Source organism: Oncorhynchus gorbuscha, linkage group LG16, assembly GCF_021184085.1.
Source record: "Oncorhynchus gorbuscha isolate QuinsamMale2020 ecotype Even-year linkage group LG16, OgorEven_v1.0, whole genome shotgun sequence".
Taxonomy (NCBI): Eukaryota; Metazoa; Chordata; class Actinopteri; order Salmoniformes; family Salmonidae; genus Oncorhynchus; species Oncorhynchus gorbuscha.
Window position 1 is genome coordinate 79,063,029 of NC_060188.1, and position 20,390 is coordinate 79,083,418.

The window sequence follows — 20,390 nt, forward strand, 5'->3', positions numbered from 1 at the left end:
AGTTGAAGTGTACCTGTGATGAAAATGACAGGCCTCTCATCTTTTTAAGGGGGAGAACTTGCACAATTGGTGGCTGCCTAAATACTTTTTTGCCCCACTGTACTTGTCATACAGTAGTTTCAATATATCTCACAGGAGATCAACCACAATAATATATATGGATTTTCACTTAATGAAGTCCACAATCCTGACATGTGTAAACGTTCTCAACTGTGACTAGCTGTGTAGGCAATTAATCTGATTATACTTTATCCTTACCTACTGAATAGATAACTAAGGATGACCTCAATATGGACAATAGGCCTAGAGCATGCAAAAAATCTGCAAACGATCCACATTCAGAACAACCAGGCTTCTTGCTATGGTCCAGCAATGAAATAATACCACAGGCAGCTAAGAATGTTATCGTTTCCACTATGGAGGAACAGAGCGACGTCAGACCATTCAGCATCATTAATTCTCTAAACATGTTTTGAGATTAGGCATTTTACTCCTCCTGGAGCTCGCTCAGAATGCTGGGGGCTTGGTTCTGAGATCGATGCTAAACCCTTGACCTCTGTGACCGTGCAATGCTAGTCAACAGTCAGGCATGAACTTTGCCTCAGTACTGTCCAGTACAGGTCTAAATCCCTCTGATGTCTGAGGAGAAACCTCATGTCATCAGTTCCATCCACACCCAGAAGAGACATACATAGGCAGTCCAAGGGAGGGGAGAGATCTGGACATGAGCCTAGCTATCCTATAGTTAACGACTAATCATAACTACCACCTCACAGAGAGCTGAGCACTGTTGAACACTTACAATTCATCAAGCCTGAGGTTTCTCCACCATTGAGTCGTGTTAGTTTGCAGGGAGCAAGTAAATTGTGTCGAAAAATGACCACTCTGGCCATTCCCACTGAGATGTGGAATTTAATTTGTAATTTTATGATATTATTAGGATAAAAACACTGTAACGCTAGCTAATCTTCCTGGGGTCCAACACCAATTAACAACATACTACAAACAACCACAATCAAGACATCACAAACATTCAACAAGTAGACAATACAGATAATGAAAATACCTGACAGGAAGCACATTTAACATTCGGTTTGCTGTCCAGTCACATGGTCTTATATTTGAAGGGCTTATCATATTTGACGTTTGTCAAATATGAGGGGTTGATGGGAAAGCTCTGAGACCTTAATGTAGGGTCCGGGTTAACACTGGGTTGAGGACACCAGTCTTTAGTTGACGACAGCAGACTTTAGTTGAGTACACCAGCCTTCTCACTTCCTAGAAAGCAAGTCCTCCTCCATGTTCAGACTATGAATCAGACTCAATGTACTGAACTGAGTCATTCATTTGGTTGCTGCAGGGGTCCACATCTTCAGCTGGATATCTGATGCATGACCCATAAACTGTGGCTTAGGGTTATGCACCTGTGTTCCTGCCTGGGTCAACCTCAAAGAATGCAACAGCTAAGAGTGGTTGGGAACGCGTAACATGAAAAGCCAGGCCACCACTCATGGCATTACCCCTTTAACCCTAAATTATAAATGCCAATAAATGATCCAGATGCTTATTTTGTTGTCTTTATTAGTTTAAATATACCCGTAAAGCACTGCCATTTCTTCTTTGGTATTAAAGAAACCATTAAAGCTATACCACCTACAGTGCATTCGGGAAGGATTCAGAGCCCTTCCCTTTTTCCACGTTGTTATGTTACAGCCTTATTCTAGAATGTATTAAATAAAAAAATGTCTTCATCAATCTACAAAAATACCCATAATGACAAAATAAAAACAGGTTTACATGTTTTAAGCAAAAATGTATAAAACCCTTTGCTACAAGACCCGAAATTGAGTTTAGGCGCATCCTGTTTCCATTGATCATCCTTGAAATGTTTCTACAACTTCATTGGAGTCCACCTGTAGTAAATTCAATTGATTGGACATGATTTGGAAAGGCACACACCTGTCTATATAAGGTCCCACAGCAAAAACCAAGCCACGAGGTGGAATGACTTGTCCATAGAGCCCCCGAGACAGGATTGTGTCGAGGCACAGATCTGGGGAAGGGTGCCAAAGAAATGTCTGCAGCATTGAAGTTCCTCAAGAACAGTGGCCTCCATTATTCTTAAATGGAAGACGTTTGGAACCACCAAGACTCCTAGAGCCGGTCGCCTCACCAAACTGAGCAATCGGGAGAGAAAGGCTTAGGGAGGTGACCAAGAACCCGAGTGTCAGTCTGACAGAGATCCAGAATTCCTCTGTGGAGATGAGAGAACCTTCCAGAAGGACAAACATCTATGCAACACTCCACTAATCAGGCCTTTTTGGTAAAGTGGCCAGACGGAAGCCACTCCTCAGTAAAAAGCACATGACAGCCTGCTTGGAGTTTGTTAAAAGGCACCTAAAGGACTCTCAGACCATGAGAAACAAGGTTCTCTGATCTGATGAAACTAAGATTGGACTATTTGGCCTGAATCCCAAGCGTCACGTCTGGAGGAGACCCGGCACCGGTCATCATCTGGCCAATACCATCCCTACGGTGAAGCATGGTAGTGCAGCATCATGCTGTGGGGATGTTTTTCAGCAGCAGGGACTGGGAGACTTGTCAGGATTGAGAGAAAGATGAATGGAGCAAAGTACAGACACATCCTTGATGAAAACCTGCTCCAGATTACTCAGGACCTCAAACTGAGGCAAAAGTTCAACTTCCAACAGGACAATGACCCTAAGCACACAGCCAAGACAACGCAGGAGTGGCTTCGGGACAAGTCCCAATGTCCTTGAGTGCCACATCCAGAGCCCGGACTTGAACCCGATCGAACATCTCTGGAAATACCTGAAAATAGCTGTGCAGCGACGCTCCCCATCCAACCTGACAGAGCTTGAAAGGATCTGAAGAGAGAAATGGGAGAAACTGCCAAAATACAGGTGTGGAAAGTTTGTATCGTCATACCTTATGAAGACTTGAGACTGCTGCCAAAGGTGCTTCAACAAAGTTCTGAGCAAAGGGACTGAATACTTACGTGAATGTGATAGTTTTACTTTTAATAAATGTGCAAACATTTCTAAAAACCTGTTTTTGCTTTATCAGATGGGGTATTGTTTGTAGATTTCTGAGAAAAAAAATATTTAATCAATTTTAAAATAAGGCTGTAACATAACAAAATGTGGAAAAAGTCAAGGGGTCTGAATATTTTCCGAATGCACTGTATACTGAGCCCTACGGGCATGGTACGGATTGTGTTTGTCAGACCATTCCTTAGCCACATCACCGTTCACCAGTCTCTCTTAGCTGGAGACATTCTGCCACAAGCCAATGTTCTGGATCCCCGGGACCACCCATACGTAGAATGTATGCACACATGACTGTAAGTCGCTTTGGATAAAAGCGTCTGCTAAATGGCATATATTATTATTATATTATTATTCTGCCAGTCTTTTGAAGCTTATAAAAGGTGGTATCTGTTCTCTCACAGGGGAAGGAGACCGATCAATTATGGTGTGGTCTATGTATCTCATTCACTCAGCTCTGTGATCACACTGCCTTGATTCAAACATGACTAAAGGCAGCCTCTTTCCTGAGGCATCTATGCAGCAACTACAGCCATTAAGACCCAAGAGATGTAGGATCTTCATTTGAGCCAGTTTTCTACAGCAGGAAAATAATCCAGCAGCAACATGAAATCAAGTGGAAATTATACTTCAGAAGCACACTCAAATACACTTCAAGTTTTGCATTGCAGGAAAGTTTGTCTGCAACAGCGTGATCAAATTAAGATCCTACATCTGTATGCAGCCACTACATCCTGCAATACTTCAGAGAGAACCGCCTCTTATCTCATACATTAACCACCCTTAATTCCCCCAGCACAACATTTACATTCAGAGCAGGTGGTCAATAAAAGTAGCTTAAAAAGGACACTCAAACATGTTGGTTACTAAACTTCAAGCTTAAGGAATTTGAACAGTGAAAGCAGGGGTCTGCAGACGTAGAATCTTAATTTGAGCACTTTTGTTGCTCAGAATTTGAAATGGAAACTTGTCGTGTTCAAAATTAGAAAGGCTTCTAAAGTTTGTAATTTCCACTTTAAAATGTCAGACTTGATTTGCCCTAACGAAAAATACATCAACCCCTACAAAAAAATGCCCATTGATTATTATCCACATAATTCACAGTTCCTGTTGCTGCAGCATTATTTTCCTGCTAGTAAACTGGCTCAAATTTATGCCTTCATTTATCTTTATCTTCACAGTGAAACCGCTTTGGCTGGGGCTTTTAAGAGAGTCCTGAATACACAGATTCTTTAAACAAGCCGTTTCAGATCAGATACTGTCCAAGATCATTATTGCTGGGCATCAAGAGTAGGAAAATAAAAACAATTATGAAAGGAATTTCTCCAGCGGTAGAGCTTTACATGCTTACGTTGGCTCAATAATATAATTTAAAGTACGTCCAGGAGAGGAGGTATAGTGCGACCAATACACAGATTAAATACTTTAGTACAATTTACCTTGGTAGAAGTAGCATTTGAGGTCAAATGTATACAAGTAGGCCAATTTATTTAAATTCATCCTTTGGCCTGAAGGGATGATTTTATGACATGCTGAAGTAAAACTAGCTTTGAGGCAGTAGCATTTAAGGCCAAATTGTATGATATGAAAATAGCTGTTCTAAGGATGATGATGCACCCACAGTTTGATGGTTGATTGCAAGGGCATTTCTAGCAAATGCCAGATGGGCTGTTCCATTTTTTGCATATTGGACTACTATTGTTTTAGCAAAATTATATTTTTCTGGCAAAAATTGGGGGCTACAAGGAACAAAATGGGCTGGTGTGGGGGCCTCAATGAAAAACATGGTCTAGTATGTTAGAAATGCCAGAGACCATTTCTGGTCCCAGTCCGCCCCTGGTTGGTCGAGGAACATGGTCCAACAGAGAGAAGCCACATCCTTTGTGTCCACTGAGACAAACCACAGCGCAATCTAGTCACATTTGTGGTGAGGGAACCATGTACGCTTCACTCCAATCGCACATAGTTTCATCTGGTGTTGTCTCATTATTTTACTAGGAACTATACAAGGCTGGGGGCTGTTACAGATACAGGATCTTAATTTGAGCCAATTTATTACAGCAGCAACAGGAAATTTGAATTATGTGGATTATAACTAACATTTTTGTAGGGGCTGATACATTTTGTTGTAAGGGAAAATCCAGTCTGAAATGTCAAAGTGGAAATAACTAACTTCAGAAACCTTTTAACCCTCAAATACCCTGCATTGCAGGACAGTTCTTCACAACAGGCTGATCAAATTAAGATCCTACATCTGTAGCTTTCAGTGGAATCAAATGCATATGAGAAGTAATTTAGGTAGACTGCTGGCAAGAGTCATTGCAGAATGAACCAGAGACCTACTTTGTGCTGATGAAGGAATCCTTGGCTTTGGGGAGAAGGAGAGAAATCATGCCATAACAGAGTGTGACTTATAGTGTGTGCGCATGTTGGGTAGAAAGGGCTATCATTGAACTGGACTTGACATTGAAGGTCCCAAATAGCAATGCACATATCCAGATAAAAAAAAATATATTATATAAATAAACATTTGCTTATCATACAGTGAAAACATACTAACACAGCAATACCCTCTGGAGAAATTGCATGCAAGGCCAAGGAAAACAAATCAATTGGCTTTCAATGAAACAGAAACGAAAGGCAATCCCAAGTGGATTTTGAGGATAAGGGTTGATTGTCACTACAGAAAATGTTAATGTTGGCTATCCTCCTATCCTTAGGCCCTGGAAAAATGCTGCTGGCCGAACAAAAGACTGCTTTAAGTAGAAGGTACAGTACGCCCGCCACCTAACCCTTATTTCAGTTACGTCACCTCTCCCCAAACAAGAGGCGGTTTTCCCCGAACGCCCTTACATGCCTGTCAAGAGGATCAGCAGAGAGAGCAGGGTGTCTGAGTGCTACTTGTTACATGATGAAGTAACCCTCATGGCAAACGCATGCAATCCTAGTCATGTGAAATCTTCACTTACATGCCAGAAACTACACCCCATGTTTTGGTCACACACTCTCAGCCACACCACTGCCACCATCCATTTCTCTAAGTGTCTATTACAGCTTTAAGAACTTGTTACTCCATACATTAGAAACTAGCTATAAAATTGGTAAAAATCAACAAAAATGTGGAGACTTGACTTTCCAAGTGCCATTAAATCAAGGTTTATTTAGGGATGATAAACCAGAGAGAAAAACATTCACAGTATTTCATTCATCTCCCCAACATTAGAAAATTAGAACATTAGAAAAATGTTGTGCAGCAAAGCCTGCGTAAGCCTTAACAATTATACAAATAGGTTCTTCTCTATACAAAAATACTTGTGGGAATTTTTTTTGCCATTTCTTCACAACTATTATTTTCTAAAATAATTGTTTCCCTCGAGTTGTTCTTTACTTTACCTCATGACTGAAAACTGGACAGAAATGGGGAAAATTACAATTTAACACCAACTAGGTCTGCTATGGCACCACGTGTACCTGAATAACAACCCTTCATATGTTAACCTTTCTACGCAAAGCTAAATATAGCAAGACAGATACAAGTCTGGAAAGACGGTATTAGTGGAAGAAGAGAATGGTTTACGAAGAAGAGAATGGAAGGTGAATTTGGTCGCTTTAGGAAGCTATGCAGAGGTAGGGATGTTGTCATGGTCAGTTTCTCTAGAGTTGCATTGTATAAGGTCCCGGTAAGGACGCATCAGACAGTGATTCTTTCTAGATGAAGGCATATATGAAAGAGCTTGGCACAGACATGGCAGGACTCTAACTAACCATTTGACAAATCAGCAATTCATAAATGTATCCATGCTAAATTAAGCCATAATCTCACAATTTATGATAAATTCTAACAATCATATTATGATACTCATCTTTTATTAAACTTAAATCTACATGGTTCCTTCAACATCTCTGTAGTGTTAAAAGGGGAAACTTAGCTGCGTGGCGGAGGGCCAACTGAAGCTACATTCACTAAATCCTTCTTCTTGAAGCCTCTAATCACATGTAAAACATTACCACTACATCACAAAGCTGGTCATTACACTAAGCACAGTCCACCAAACGCATTCAAGAAAAAATACAACCCATACAGTTAGTGATTAGAGTAACTATTACTGACAATGGCTTTACATTGAAGTTAACAGTTGCTGCTAGGCAAAGGTTGCTAAATGCAAATCAATTTGACACTTGTGGTACGATTCGGTCAGGTCAAATACAAAAAATCTAACTACAGTATAAAACTGGAAAATGAACAAACATTAAAAAATCTAAAAATAAAATGTAAAAAAAGGTGACACTTGCTTTTTTCCTTGCTTTGAAAAAGAGGGTGAGAAGAAAATGCTCCTGGTGAGAAAGAGAACAGCTACTCATCATCATCGCAAAAAAACTGTTCAGAAAAAAAGGGAGGAAAACTTGTTGCCAGGAGAGGAAACGACAACATTAATGCTACGTCTAACTATTAGCTTGTTTGTGCCCACTCCTCTCCCCCTCTGGACGTGTGATGCCCTGGACCTCGGTCTGACGGTCCCGGGTCCTACTGCACCAGCCACGACTCACTGGCTGGCCTCGCGGACTTTAGCCTGCAGTGCGTCGCAGGTCTTCTTGGCATCTCCAAGCAACATGGCTGTGTTGGGCTTGTAGAAGATGGGGTTGTCCACAGCAGCATAGCCCACTCCCAGAGAACGCTTCATTACAACCACCTAAGAGACAGGGACACACACACGGCCTCAGCTAAGACATTTACACAACTGAGAAAAAAACACCTGATAAGTTGTTCTATCCTACATTTACAAATAATCAAAAGCAATGCAATCACCCAGTTTTTTACCCTCTTCAAACTCAAAATCATGATGTGGCAAATTAGCTAGCGCTCCAAATGTCATTACTGCTATACCACCTCTTGTCTAGTTTGGTAAAGACTTCAGATGTTAAACACTTATCTAAGAACAAACCCTTAACAGGGGTACAAATGTTGCACCTGCATGTCCTGTAAGTTGGAGATGGATGGGGAAGGGTTCCATTTGGAGGAGAATGGGGAGAAGAGTGTTTGTCTCACAACTAAGGGGTACTTAAGTTGAGGCCATTTACAAAATGAAGCATCATTAGTGTCTGAATTTGCAGTCTTAGGCAGAGAGAGAGAGCAGGTCTTGGGAAATGGATTGGAGCATCCCGTGATTGTGAGCATGTGTTTTGGTGCCTGGAGGCACATATAGCATTATAATTGGATAAGTAAAACCAGAGCAACACTCTCAGCCTTTTACTCCCTGCTATCTGACACGCTGAATGATACTTGGAACAGAAGCGCCACATATCAAGACACAAAAATCAACAGGAGGAACGTCGGAAACCCCTCAGAGGCAGGGGAGGATCAGTAGTGGCCAGGTGACTCAAGACACAGTGAAGTGTTCCCATGCCACAGTCCCACCCACAAAACCTATTCTAAAACAAACACTTAAAAATTCTAAGTTACACACACATTCATACAAAAAAAAAAGTAAGCATGTACTGAATCACAAACACCCACTCCCACTCGAACACCCTCCTGTGAGAGAAGACTAAAAATGGATCCCACTATGGTAGTGGTTCAGGCCAGGATTACAGTAAGGATCTGGGACACCCAGGCAGGCCTACCCTAGCCAGCCTCTATGCAGGGCCTCCCAGTCCTAACTCCCAGGCCAGCGAGGGTACAGTACCAAAGGAATGCCCTCTGCCTGCTCTGCCAAGCTTGGCTATGGTGGCATAGAGGAGCCCCGCCCAGTTTGTTTATATCTACAGCCAGACTGCATATAGAGCCCAGACCAGGACACCCACCCACTCTACAGTCTGACCGACCCCACACAGTATCACATAAACATAAGCCACAAGTGGAAGGTTATTAATTCAAGTGTCTGAGTCACTGAAGAACAATGAAAATAATATTTTCAACAGTAGTGCAGTGAGTCCAGGGGATGTAAACACACAGGTCACTCCAGCTCAGAGTAGAGGGGTGGGATGCTGGTAGTCTTAAAGTTCTATGATTTCCCAAGGGAACCTCTGGAAATTAGGGGTTTTAAAGTAGGGTGGTGAGGCATATGAATCTCACTTTTAGGGAACGTTTCACTCGGACGCTCCAAAAATGTCATAATTCCAGAGGGAGCGAGTCACCCCTAATGGAAGCCGTGTGAGATCTGCGCCTGCTTGAGCTACACCTAGGTAGGGACCTATTGCCTCTGTGACAAAGAGTACGAGATGCATGTGTGTGTTTGCATGTGAAAAGAGGCCTGTCTTTTTCTCTAAGGGTGCATCCAAGTCTGGGACAGACTAGAACAGAAAATAAGAACAGCCGCTTTCTGAACCAATGTTAGTCGCTCCAGGAGAAGTTGGCGAACCTCCAAAACTAAACTTTCACCATGGAGAGAGCCAGATTAAATCCACTCAAGCCATTCTGTAACTATCAGAATATGACGGGGATGCAGTACCATTCTCTACCCCTTTTTCCACTTTGAAGTGTGAAACCAATGGACTAGTGTAGAAAATATGGTAGATCTTCTTTCTAGACCATGCAGGCCCCTCCCTCTCACCTGTTTGGACTTCCACACTTCCAGGACAGGCATGCCAGCGATGATGGAGTTGGGATCCTCCAGGGCTGCAGAGTTCACCGTGTCGTTGGCGCCGATCACCAGAACCAGGTCCGTTTCTGAGACACAGGGAAAGAGAATCATATTAGTTCACAGTAAACCAGAGACAATGGGGTAATTTCAAACATGAACACGTGAAGAGATAGATGAGGGTGAAAGCAAACATACCAGCAAAGTCCTCGTTGATCTCCTCCATCTCCAGCACGATGTCATAGGGTACGCCCGCCTCAGCCAATAGCACGTTGAGCTGCCCAGGCATACGACCAGCCACGGGGTGGATACCAAACCTGCAGGAGAGAAGGATCACCATCTTATTCACCTCCACGGCTTGTGGCAATGCAAGGACAAGGGTTAGGAAACCCTTGTAGCTGAAAGTATTATAATAGTTTGGCTATTGACAAAAGTTTGAGATACTTCGGGATTTTTGGCAATGAAGCCCTTTATCAGAGTCAGATTAATTTTGATGTCTCAGCATCCAGTTTGAAAGATGTTAGAGGCAGTTCCGCGAGCCATTGCTATGTAGCATTAGCACACTGGCTGAAAGTCTATGGTAACAGCTAGCATGCTTCCAGTCACTGTGCTAACACTAGTTAGCAACTTCCTTCAAACTGCACCCAGACACATAAAAATGGAATCCACGATGTCATCTGACTTTGGAGAAGTAGATAAAGGGCTTCAGTGCCAAAATCCCAAAGTACAGGATGGAGGGGCCATGATGTTAGTAGAGGGGTAGTTTGAGTTTGAGGGCCTGTTTTAATGTCAGAGGTCATTAAGGGCCTGAGAAGCAGGGGAAATGGGTTGAGGATGGAGGATAAGAGGGCCCTACGGATAGACACTGGAGCAGCAGGTTTATGACCAGAGATTAAAAGCAGAGATCAGAGCAGCTGCAATCCACTCACTCAAATCAAATCAAATCTTAGTAGTCACATGCGCCAAATACAACAGAACTTAGTGAAACGCTTACTTACGACCCCCTAACTAAACAATGCAGTAAAAAAATATATATGAATAAGAACTAAAAAAGTAACAAGTAATTAAAGAGCAGCAGTAAAATAACAATAGAGAGACTATATACAGGGGGGTACCGGTACAGAGTCAATGTGCGGGGGTAGCGGTTAGTCGAGGTAATATGTACATGTAGGTAGAGTTATTCAAGAGACTATGCATAGAAGATGACAACAGAGTAGCAGCGGTGTAAAAGAGGGGGAGGGATGGTCTGGGTAGCCATTTCATTAGATGCTCAGGAGTCTTATGGCTTGGAGGTAGAAGCTGTTTAGGAGCCTCTTGAACCTATACTTGGCGCCCCGGTACCGCTTGCCATGCGGTAGCAAAGAACAGTCAACGGACTAGGGTGGCTGGAGTCTGACAATTTTAGGGCCTATTGCCTGAGTCGTCTCGTTCCCCCTCTCCTGCTCTATCCAGACACTCATCTCCAGCCATTATCAATCAGTCCCCGATTCTCACACACACACACACACACACACACACACACACACACACACACACACACACACACACACACACACACACACACACACACACACACACACACACACACACACACACACACACACACACACACACACACACACACACACACACTAGGAACTTTGCTACACACAAGGGTATTCAGTGTGCGGAGTTAAGTAACCGGTTAGCTACATCATGTAATGCAATGCACATGTTACAGTGTTGAAATGGGAGGGGGCTTGGCTTTCACAAGAAATGCTAATCAGAGCAACATCAGACTGTGTGAATTACATTATATTACTGATACATTAGGAACAATATCCATCTCTTGAGCTCCAAACAGTGGCAGCCCCATGTCCCGCCCTCATAGCAGCCCAACATTCCCACCCAATTATCCAGCCGAGAGGGAAGGGGAGGAGGAACGGGACTACAGAATCTGGCCACTCTGGCCACCCACTTCCTCCTCTAATCAACTGCAAATGCTCTAAGTAGCAGCAGCTGCTGGAACCTCAGATCAAACGAATGAAAGAAAATTACAAAAGCTTCCGGTGTGCCTTACCCCTTCCCTCCTCTCCTCTCTCCGGTGTGCCTTACCCCTTCCCTCCTCTCCTCGGTGTGCCTTACCCCTTCCCTCCTCTCCTCGGTGTGCCTTACCCCTTCCCTCCTCTCCTCGGTGTGCCTTACCCCTCCCTCCTCTCTCCGGTGTGCCTTACCCCTTCCCTCCTCTCCTCGGTGTGCCTTACCCCTCCTCTCCTCTCTCCGGTGTGCCTTACCCCTCCTCTCCTCTCTCCGGTGTGCCTTACCCCTTCCCTCCTCTCCTCTCCGGTGTACACATTCCTCCATTTGTGCTGCTCTCCTTCTTTCTCCCCCTTTCACCTTCCTCTCCTCTCTACAGTAAGCCCCAACCCTGTCCTTTCCTCTCCTGAAGAATTGTTTTTATTTAATCAAGTTTAGAAGTCTATAATGTAACAAAATGTGGAAAAAGTCAAGGGGCCTGAATACTTTCCGAAGGCTCTGTACACACAAAATATCTAATGAAGGGGTTAAGGCGATAGCTTTGGTTACAGTGTATTCTGAATTTATTCAGACACCCTTACAATTTTCCACATTTTGTTACAATCCAGCATTATCTAAAATTAATATTATTTGTTTTCCTCATCAATCTACACACAATTCCCCATAATGACAAAGTGAACAGGTTTAGACATTTTTGCAGATGTATTAAAAATAAACAAACCCCCCTTATTTACATAAGTATTCAGACCCTTTGCTATGAGATTCAATATAAAGCTCAGGAGAATCCTGTTTCCATTGATCATCCATGAGATGTTTCTACAACCTGTGGTAAATCCAATTGATTGGACATGATTTGGAAATGCACACACCTGTGTATATAAAGGTCCCACAGATGACAGTGCACGTCAGAGCAAAAACCAAGCCAGTAGGTTGAATGAATTGTCTGTAGAGCTACGAGACAGGATTGAGTTGAGGCAGAGGTCTGGGGTAGGTAGGGTACCAAAACATTTCTGAAGCAATGAAGGTTCACAAGAACACAGTGGCCTTCATCATTATTAAAATGGAAGAAGTTTGGAACCACCAAGTCTCTTCCTAGAGCTTGCCCCTGGCCAGAATGAGCAAATAGGGGAGAAGAGCCTAGGTCTGGGAGGTGACCAAGAACCAGATGGTCACTCCGACAGAGCTCCAGAATTCTTCTGTGGGGATGGGAGAACCTTCCAGAAGGACAACCATCTCTGCAGCACTCCACCAATCAGGCCTTTATAGTAGAGTGGCCAGACGGAAGCCACTCCCTCAGTAAAAGGCACATGAAGGCCCGCTTGGAGTTTGCCAAAATGCACCTACAAGAAACAATATTCTCTGGTCTGATGAACCCAAGATTGAACTCTTTGGCCTGAATGCCAAGAGTCACGTCTGGAGGAAACCTGGCACCATCCCTACGGTGAACCACGGTGGTGGCAGCATCAAGCTGTGGGGATGCTTTTCAGCAGCAGGGACTGTGAGACTAGTCAGTATCGAGGAAAGATGAACTGAGAAAAGTACAGAGAGATCCTTGATAAAAACCTGTTCCAGAGACCTCAGGACCTCAGACTGGGGTGAAGGTTCACCTTCCAACAAGACAACGACACTATGCACACAGCCAAGAGAACGCAGAAGTGGCGGACTTGAACCTGATCGAAGAGACCTAAAAATAGCTGTGCAGCGACACTTCCCATCCAACCTGACAGAGCTAGAGGATCTGCAGAGAATAGGAGAAACTCCCCAAATACAGGTGTGCCAAGCTTGTAGCGTCATACGAAAGACTCGTGGCTGTAATCTATGCCAAAGTTGCTTCAACAAAGTACTGAGTAAAGGGTCTGAATACTTATGTATAAATGTGATATTTCAAAAACTGTTTTTGCTTTGTCATCATGGGGTAGTGTGTGTAGATTGATGAGAAAAAAACAAATACATTTTAGAATAAGGTTGTAACATAAAATGTGGAAAAAGTCAAAGGGTCTCAATACTTTCACCAGGGTAATGAAGGTGTTCGGGCCAATTTCCCTCCATTTTCTTCCACCACTGAGCACATTTCAGGTCTGCTGAGCGTAAACGTGAACGTTGTGAAAATTCTTTGCATCTTCCGGCGCATTTACTGAGTACACTGAGGCTGTACCCGCTTTAAGTTGACAGTTTTAACAGTGGCTCATAATGTATGCCTACCAGAGTGGCCTATCATCCAAAAAATGCATCATTTTAACATGGAAATAGTTGTTCCATCATTCAGCCTACAGTAGCAGCCAATGTGTGGTGTTCAATGCTTACATTCCATGAGACTTAAAAATAATAATAATACATGCAGGGCTTGACATTAACCTGCTAATCTACTTGTCTTTCAGACAAGGTGACTGAAAATGTTTGATGCAAGTAACCACTTTACAAAGTAAAATGAGTTATTATTCCATACCATTATTACAGAGAATCAGACAAATTATGCTATGCTCTGCCTATTGGCTACTTAGCTTATTCAAGACCGTCTCAAAATACAACACTTTACCTGACTCGCTTTTCAAAGATGCACACATTTTGTGCTCTTGTTGGAAGCAGTCACTCCCCCACTGTTGACTAGAAATGAGTTATAACTGTGCTAATAATGCACTAACTAGCAAAAATATGAACAAATGTGCACAGGTGGCTAAATGCAGCTCTCACTAAGATCTCAAAACAAGCGTAGGGTTGGTTATCTGTTTACCAGGGTACTGAAGGGGTTAGGGCCATAGCTTTGATTATCCTTTTACCGGGACCCTCACCTGACTTTCTTGCCCTGCTCCTGCAGCATCTTGACCAGTTCAGCGATGGGGTACTGGGCCTTGGCAGCACACAGACCATAACCTGAAGGACAGGAACACAGACAGTGAGGGAACCTAGTCTTCCATAAAAACTAGCAGCTTTCAAAATAACATTTTCACATTTGCTTTGAAAACCTGTAAACTGCTGTTAGAAAAACAGAAGGAACACAATAATATAAAAACTTTTGGAGAAACTGTCTACATTGACTGACTGGCACGTCTTAATCCAAATAAAAAAAAACTGACTTCCACCTCTGAATTGTGATTTTTAAAAATGCTTGTAGAAATATCAAACATATTCAGGCAATCCCAGAGATTCTGACCCGGACATTGATATCGTAGATGATTAAAACACACTGGCATAAATCCTTATCGAACTTGCTTCAAAAGAATCCTAATATAAACAGTTTGAACATTTCGTAAATAAATGTTATTTCTCCGTTTTTGGTTTAGACAACAGGTATTTGGGCACCGTGAAACTGATCAAACCAGAACAGTGATAACAAGAAAGTTATTCAAACCAACATATCCCAGCAATAGGGAATTAGGGAGTTTTTCTGTTGAGTATAATTTTAGAGGACCAGCGGATACCCAGAGGAACAGAGGATGTCTGAGGGCTCAGGCATAAACAAGTCTACTAACCTACTTTATCTGCATGGTTGGGTTTAAATTGCAGAATATGGTTTTGATAATAATCCTGCATACAAGGGGAGCTCTTTCCTCTCATTTCAACAAGACCGGAGGTAAAATAACAGAGCATTTTATTTTATAAAACAATAAACAAACGCTGTAAAATAAACAGAAGGGACATCAAGGCTGAAAATAAAAATCAGTTGTGAAATGATTTCAAATCCCTTTATCTGAAGAAGTTCAGTGGGAGAATGTGCAGGATTCTGGAGGAGGGCAAACAGAAATAAATTATGTTACTGTTAAAGGAGCAATCTGTGATTGCTATGTTCATTTTGGACTTTACAATTGATGATACATGGCCATTGATTCTTCAAGAATATAATTTATAAAATGCCACATGAGTTTCCAACTGCAGATTGCCCATGTAAGGATGATGGTATCAAAGTACTGATGGAAAATTACTTATTCTGCAAAACAAAAATAGTGGGATTTTCATAGAGGTACAGTGCGTTCAGAAAGTATTAATACCTATGCACTTATTCCACATGTTGTTGTGCTACAGCCTGCAGTCAAAATAGATTTAATAAAAACAAATGATCACCTATCTACACACAATACCCCATAATGAAAAAGTGAAAATGTATTTTCTGGGCAAATTTATTGAAAATTAAATACCGAAATCTTTCATTTACATACAGTGTTCACATCCCTTAGAATTTTTCCTATTTTGTTGCCCTACAACCTGGAATTAAAATGGACAATTTGGTGGTTTGTATCATTTGATTTACACAACATGCCTACCACTTTGAAGATGCAAAATATTTATTTATTTATTGTGAAACAAACAAGAAATAAGACAAAAAAACTGAACACTTGAGTACATTACTGTTCACCCCCCGAATTTCCTTGTATTTAGCAGCATCCATCAATGAAAAACATCCCCACAGCATGATGCTGCCACCACCATGCTTCCCCTGTGGGGATGGTGTTCTCGGGGTGATGGGAGGTGTTGGATTTGCGCCAGACATAGCATTTTCCTTGATGGCCAAAAAGCTACATTTTTGTCTCACCTGACCTGAGTACCTTCTTCAATATGTTTGGGGTGTCTCCCACATGCCTTTTGGTGAACAACAAATGTGTTTGCTTATTTCTTTCTTTGAGCAATGCTTTTTTTCTGGCCACTCTTCCGTAAAGCCCAGTTCTGTGGAGTCTACGGCTTAAAGTGGTCCTATGGACAGATGTTCCAATCTCCGCTGTGGAGCTTCGCAGCTCCTTCAGGGTTATCTTTGGTCTCTTTGTTAGATCTCTGATTAATTCCCTCCTTGCCTGGTCCATGAGTTTTGGTGGATGGCCCTCTCGTGGCAGGTTTGTTGTGGTGCCATATTCTTTCCATGTTTTAATAATGGATTTAAGTGGTGCTCAGTGGGATGTCAAAGATTCTGATATTTTTTATAACCCAACCCTGATCTGTAAATCTCCACAACTTCGTCCCTGACCTGTTTGAAGAGCTCCTTGGTCTTCATGGTACCGCTTGCTTGGTGGTGCCCCTTGCCTTGTGGTGTTGCAGACTCTGGGGCCTTTCGGAACAGGTGTATATATACACTGAGATCATATGACAATTAAATCAAGTCCACCTTTGTGCAATCTAACTAATTATGTGACTTCTGAAGGTAATTGGTTGCACCATATCTTATTTATGGGCTTCATAGCAAAGGGAGTGAATACATATGCACGCACCACTTTCCCATTATTTTTATTTTTTTATATATTTTTTAAAGTTGTTTTTTTTCATTTCCCTTCAACAATTTGGACTATTTTGTGTATCTCCATTACATGAAATCCAAATAAAAATCCATTTAAATTACAGGTTGTAATGCAACAAAATAGGAAAAACGCCAAGGGGAATGAATACTTTTGCAAGGCACTAAGTATTCACACACCGGAGTCAATACATGTTAGAATCACCTTTGGCAGCGATTACAGCTGTGAGTATTTCCCTTAAGTCTAGAAGACCTGGATTGTACAATGTTTGCCCATTATAGTTTTAAAATTCTTCCAAGCTTTGTCAAGTTGGTTACTGATCATTGCTTGACAGCCATTTTCAAGTCTTGCAATATATTTTCTAGACAATTTAAGTTAAAGCTAACTAGGCCACTCAGGAACATTCAATGTCATCTTGGTAACCAACTCCTAGTGTTTTAGGTTATTGTCCTGCTGAAAGGTGTATTTGCTCCCAGTGTCTAGTGGAAAGCAGACTGAACCAGGTTTTCCTCTAGGATTTTGTCTGTACTTAGCTCCATTCCAGTTTTTATCCCACAAAAACGTATTTGCGGATGACAAGCATACATATAACATGATGCAGCCACCACCATACTTGAAAATGTGTTGGATTCTTCCCAAACACTGTATTCTGGACAAAGTTAATTTCTTTGCCACATTTTTTGTATTTTTACTTTATTGCAAACAGGATGCATGTTTTTCATATTTGTCTTCTGTACAGGCTTCCTTCTCTTCACGCTGTCATTTAGGTTAGTATTGTGGAGTAAATAAAATGTTGATGATCCATCCTCAGGTCTCCGATCACAGCAATTCAACTTTGATTTAAAGACACCATTGGCCTTATGGTGAAGCCCCTGAGCGGTTTCCTTCATCTCCGGCAACTGAGTTAAAAAGGACACCTGTATCTTTGTAGTGACTGGGTGTATCGATACACCATCCAAAGAGTAATGAATAACTTCACCATGCTCAAATGGATATTTCATGTTTGCGTTTTCTATTTTTACACATCTACCAATAGGTGGCGGTCTTTGCAAGGCATTGGAAAACCTCCCTGGTCTTGATGGTTGAATCAGTGTTTGAGATGAGGTAGTCAAAGACACATTAAGAGTCTCATTTTTAATGAATTTGTAAAAATGTCAATAAAAATGATTCCACTTTGACATTGAGGTGCGTGTAGGCCAGTGACACAAAATCTCAATTTAATCAATTGTAAATTCAGGCTGTAACAACAAAATGTGGAAAAAGTCAAGGGGTGTGAATACCTTCGGAAGGCACTGTATATCGTCAGAATGTGTACATTATAAGCTGTAAGAGCACATGCATTGCTCCAGTAAGTGTGGTTGGCTGAACATTTCTAACTTACCAAGTAAGTCTTTACTTACTGTTCGTCACCATTCCAAAGCCAACCTAGGCCTGTCAAACATGATACGGACCATCAACACTCATCTGTCATATGGCCCGTGCAGAGTTCAGAAACCTCTCACTGAAATTAGCACCATCCAAGAGAGAAACAATAATTCAAAGCAAATGGACAATTTAAAGCCTCAATTGCTGTTAACAATGTTTGATTGGCCTGTCACAACAGCCGTCAAATACTCAGCTTTAAACATAGCATGCTGCACTGAACATGTCTGTCTACGGTCTATTCTAGCTTCTTAATGATATATATATATATATTTTTTTTTTTAAATAATAATAATAATACGGACTCAAACACAAGGTTTTCTCCTAACGAAAACAAGTCCGTCCAGACAAGACCCATGTTTATAAAAAATAAAAAAAAGTCTTAAACGTTTCCACAGATGTCAATCAAGAAAAGTGACTGCGACTGGTCCAATTATAGGAAATGTGAACAGGAAAACAAGAGTGCCCCGGGTTCCAGCTCGGGCCTGGTGTAGTTTTGTGCACTGGAGTCAGATGGAGAACCTGGGACCCACTGACAGACCACAACACAGCAAGCAACAGTGCAACAGTGCATCCTAACACCAGGCCTCAGAAGCTGAGGATCACCTTTCAGTCTGGCAGGACTAGCTGGCACATAAACACCAGGTAAATTGGAGAAATTAGGAGAAGATGCTTGAAAATATTGTTCAGGTACAAAAAAAGTCTGGGTTTCCAGTAGTCAGTTAGACCACTGTGTACTTTGAGGATTCAGAACATCCTCCACAATAGATACATAGATCCTAAGTCTCCACCACTGTCTACAGATGCCCGTGGTTTAGATCAATGTTAGATAGACAGGGTCTAACGTCTGGGTCAGGACACCCTACGGTTGAGCCTTGCTGGACGGCTGGAAGACCAGGGGTATTGTGTTGTGCTTGGCCCCACATGCTTGTTTACTCTGGAGTGGCCACATGTTTATATTTACTTTCTCTACATTTATCCTCCCACATCTCATTGCCACTCCATCTGTCCTGGGGTGATGAATAAAACAAGTGAAAATCTGTCACTCATTGAAAGTAAGTCTGGTAGATATGTTCTTTGTGCACTAGTTCTATGCTTCCCATTCTTAAGTTTAGTTTTTGAGTCTTTAAATTTCAGTTTTGCACACCAGCTTCAAACAGCTGAAAATACAATATTCTTGGATATTGAAAATATATTTCACAGCGGTTTAGGTGGTACAATGAGTCTCTACACGACAATAACTTTGTTACATACAGTGGAATTAGGCTAACTATTACACATTTTGCAACCTGGAAATGGCAAGGCGATTTCTGCATATTAAGTGAGAAGTAGGCATTGTTCTGAAGCTTAAAAATAAAGGAAATTCACAAGTACCACAATGCAAGTACCACAGATTCCTGGCAATTTCTCACATGGAATAGCCTTCATTTATCAGAACAAGAATAGACTGACGAGTTACAGAAGGTATTTGTTTCTGGACATTTTGAGCCTGTAATCGAACCAGCAAATGCAGATATTCAACTAGTCTAAAGGAGGACATTTATTGCTTCTTTAAATAATTTCCGATGTCTTCACTATCATTATACAATGTAGAAAATAGTGAAAAACCCTTGAATGCGTAGGTCTGTCAACCTTTGACTGGAACTGTGTGTGGAATTAGGAAGTTAACAAACACTTAGGTTGGAGTCATTAAAACTCGTTGTTCAACCACTCCACAAATTTCTTGTTAACAAACTATAGTTTTGGCAAGTCGGTTAGGACATCTGTGTGCATGACAAGTAATTTTTCCAACAATTGTTTACAGACATATTATTTCACTGTATCACAATTCCAGTTGGTCTGAAGTTTACATAAAATAAGTTGGTTCTGCATTTTAAACAGCTTGGAAAATTCCAGAAAATTATGTCATGACTTTAGAAGCTTCCAATAGGCTAATTGACATCATTCGAGTCAATTGGAGGTGTACCTGTGGATGCATTTCAAGGCCCATCTTGAAACTCAGTGCCTCTTTGCTTGACATGGGAAAATCAAAAGAAATCAGCAAAGACCATTTTTTGTAGACCTCCACAAGTCTGGTTCATCCTTGG

At 41.7% G+C, this 20,390-nt stretch overlaps 1 pseudogene across 1 annotated transcript in view; it reads right to left on the reverse strand.

The window, feature by feature from the left end:
* Nucleotides 1-6,208: 6,208 nt before the first annotated feature.
* LOC123999304 overlaps nucleotides 6,209-20,390 on the reverse strand; it is a 72,497-nt pseudogene continuing 58,315 nt past the window's right edge. Inside the window, exons 18-21 of the transcript XR_006832426.1 lie at nucleotides 14,452-14,533; nucleotides 9,845-9,963; nucleotides 9,620-9,735; nucleotides 6,209-7,759 (exon numbers count right to left, since the gene is read on the reverse strand). The product of XR_006832426.1 is annotated as an NAD(P) transhydrogenase, mitochondrial-like (transcript). The remainder of the gene's footprint in view (nucleotides 7,760-9,619; nucleotides 9,736-9,844; nucleotides 9,964-14,451; nucleotides 14,534-20,390) is intronic.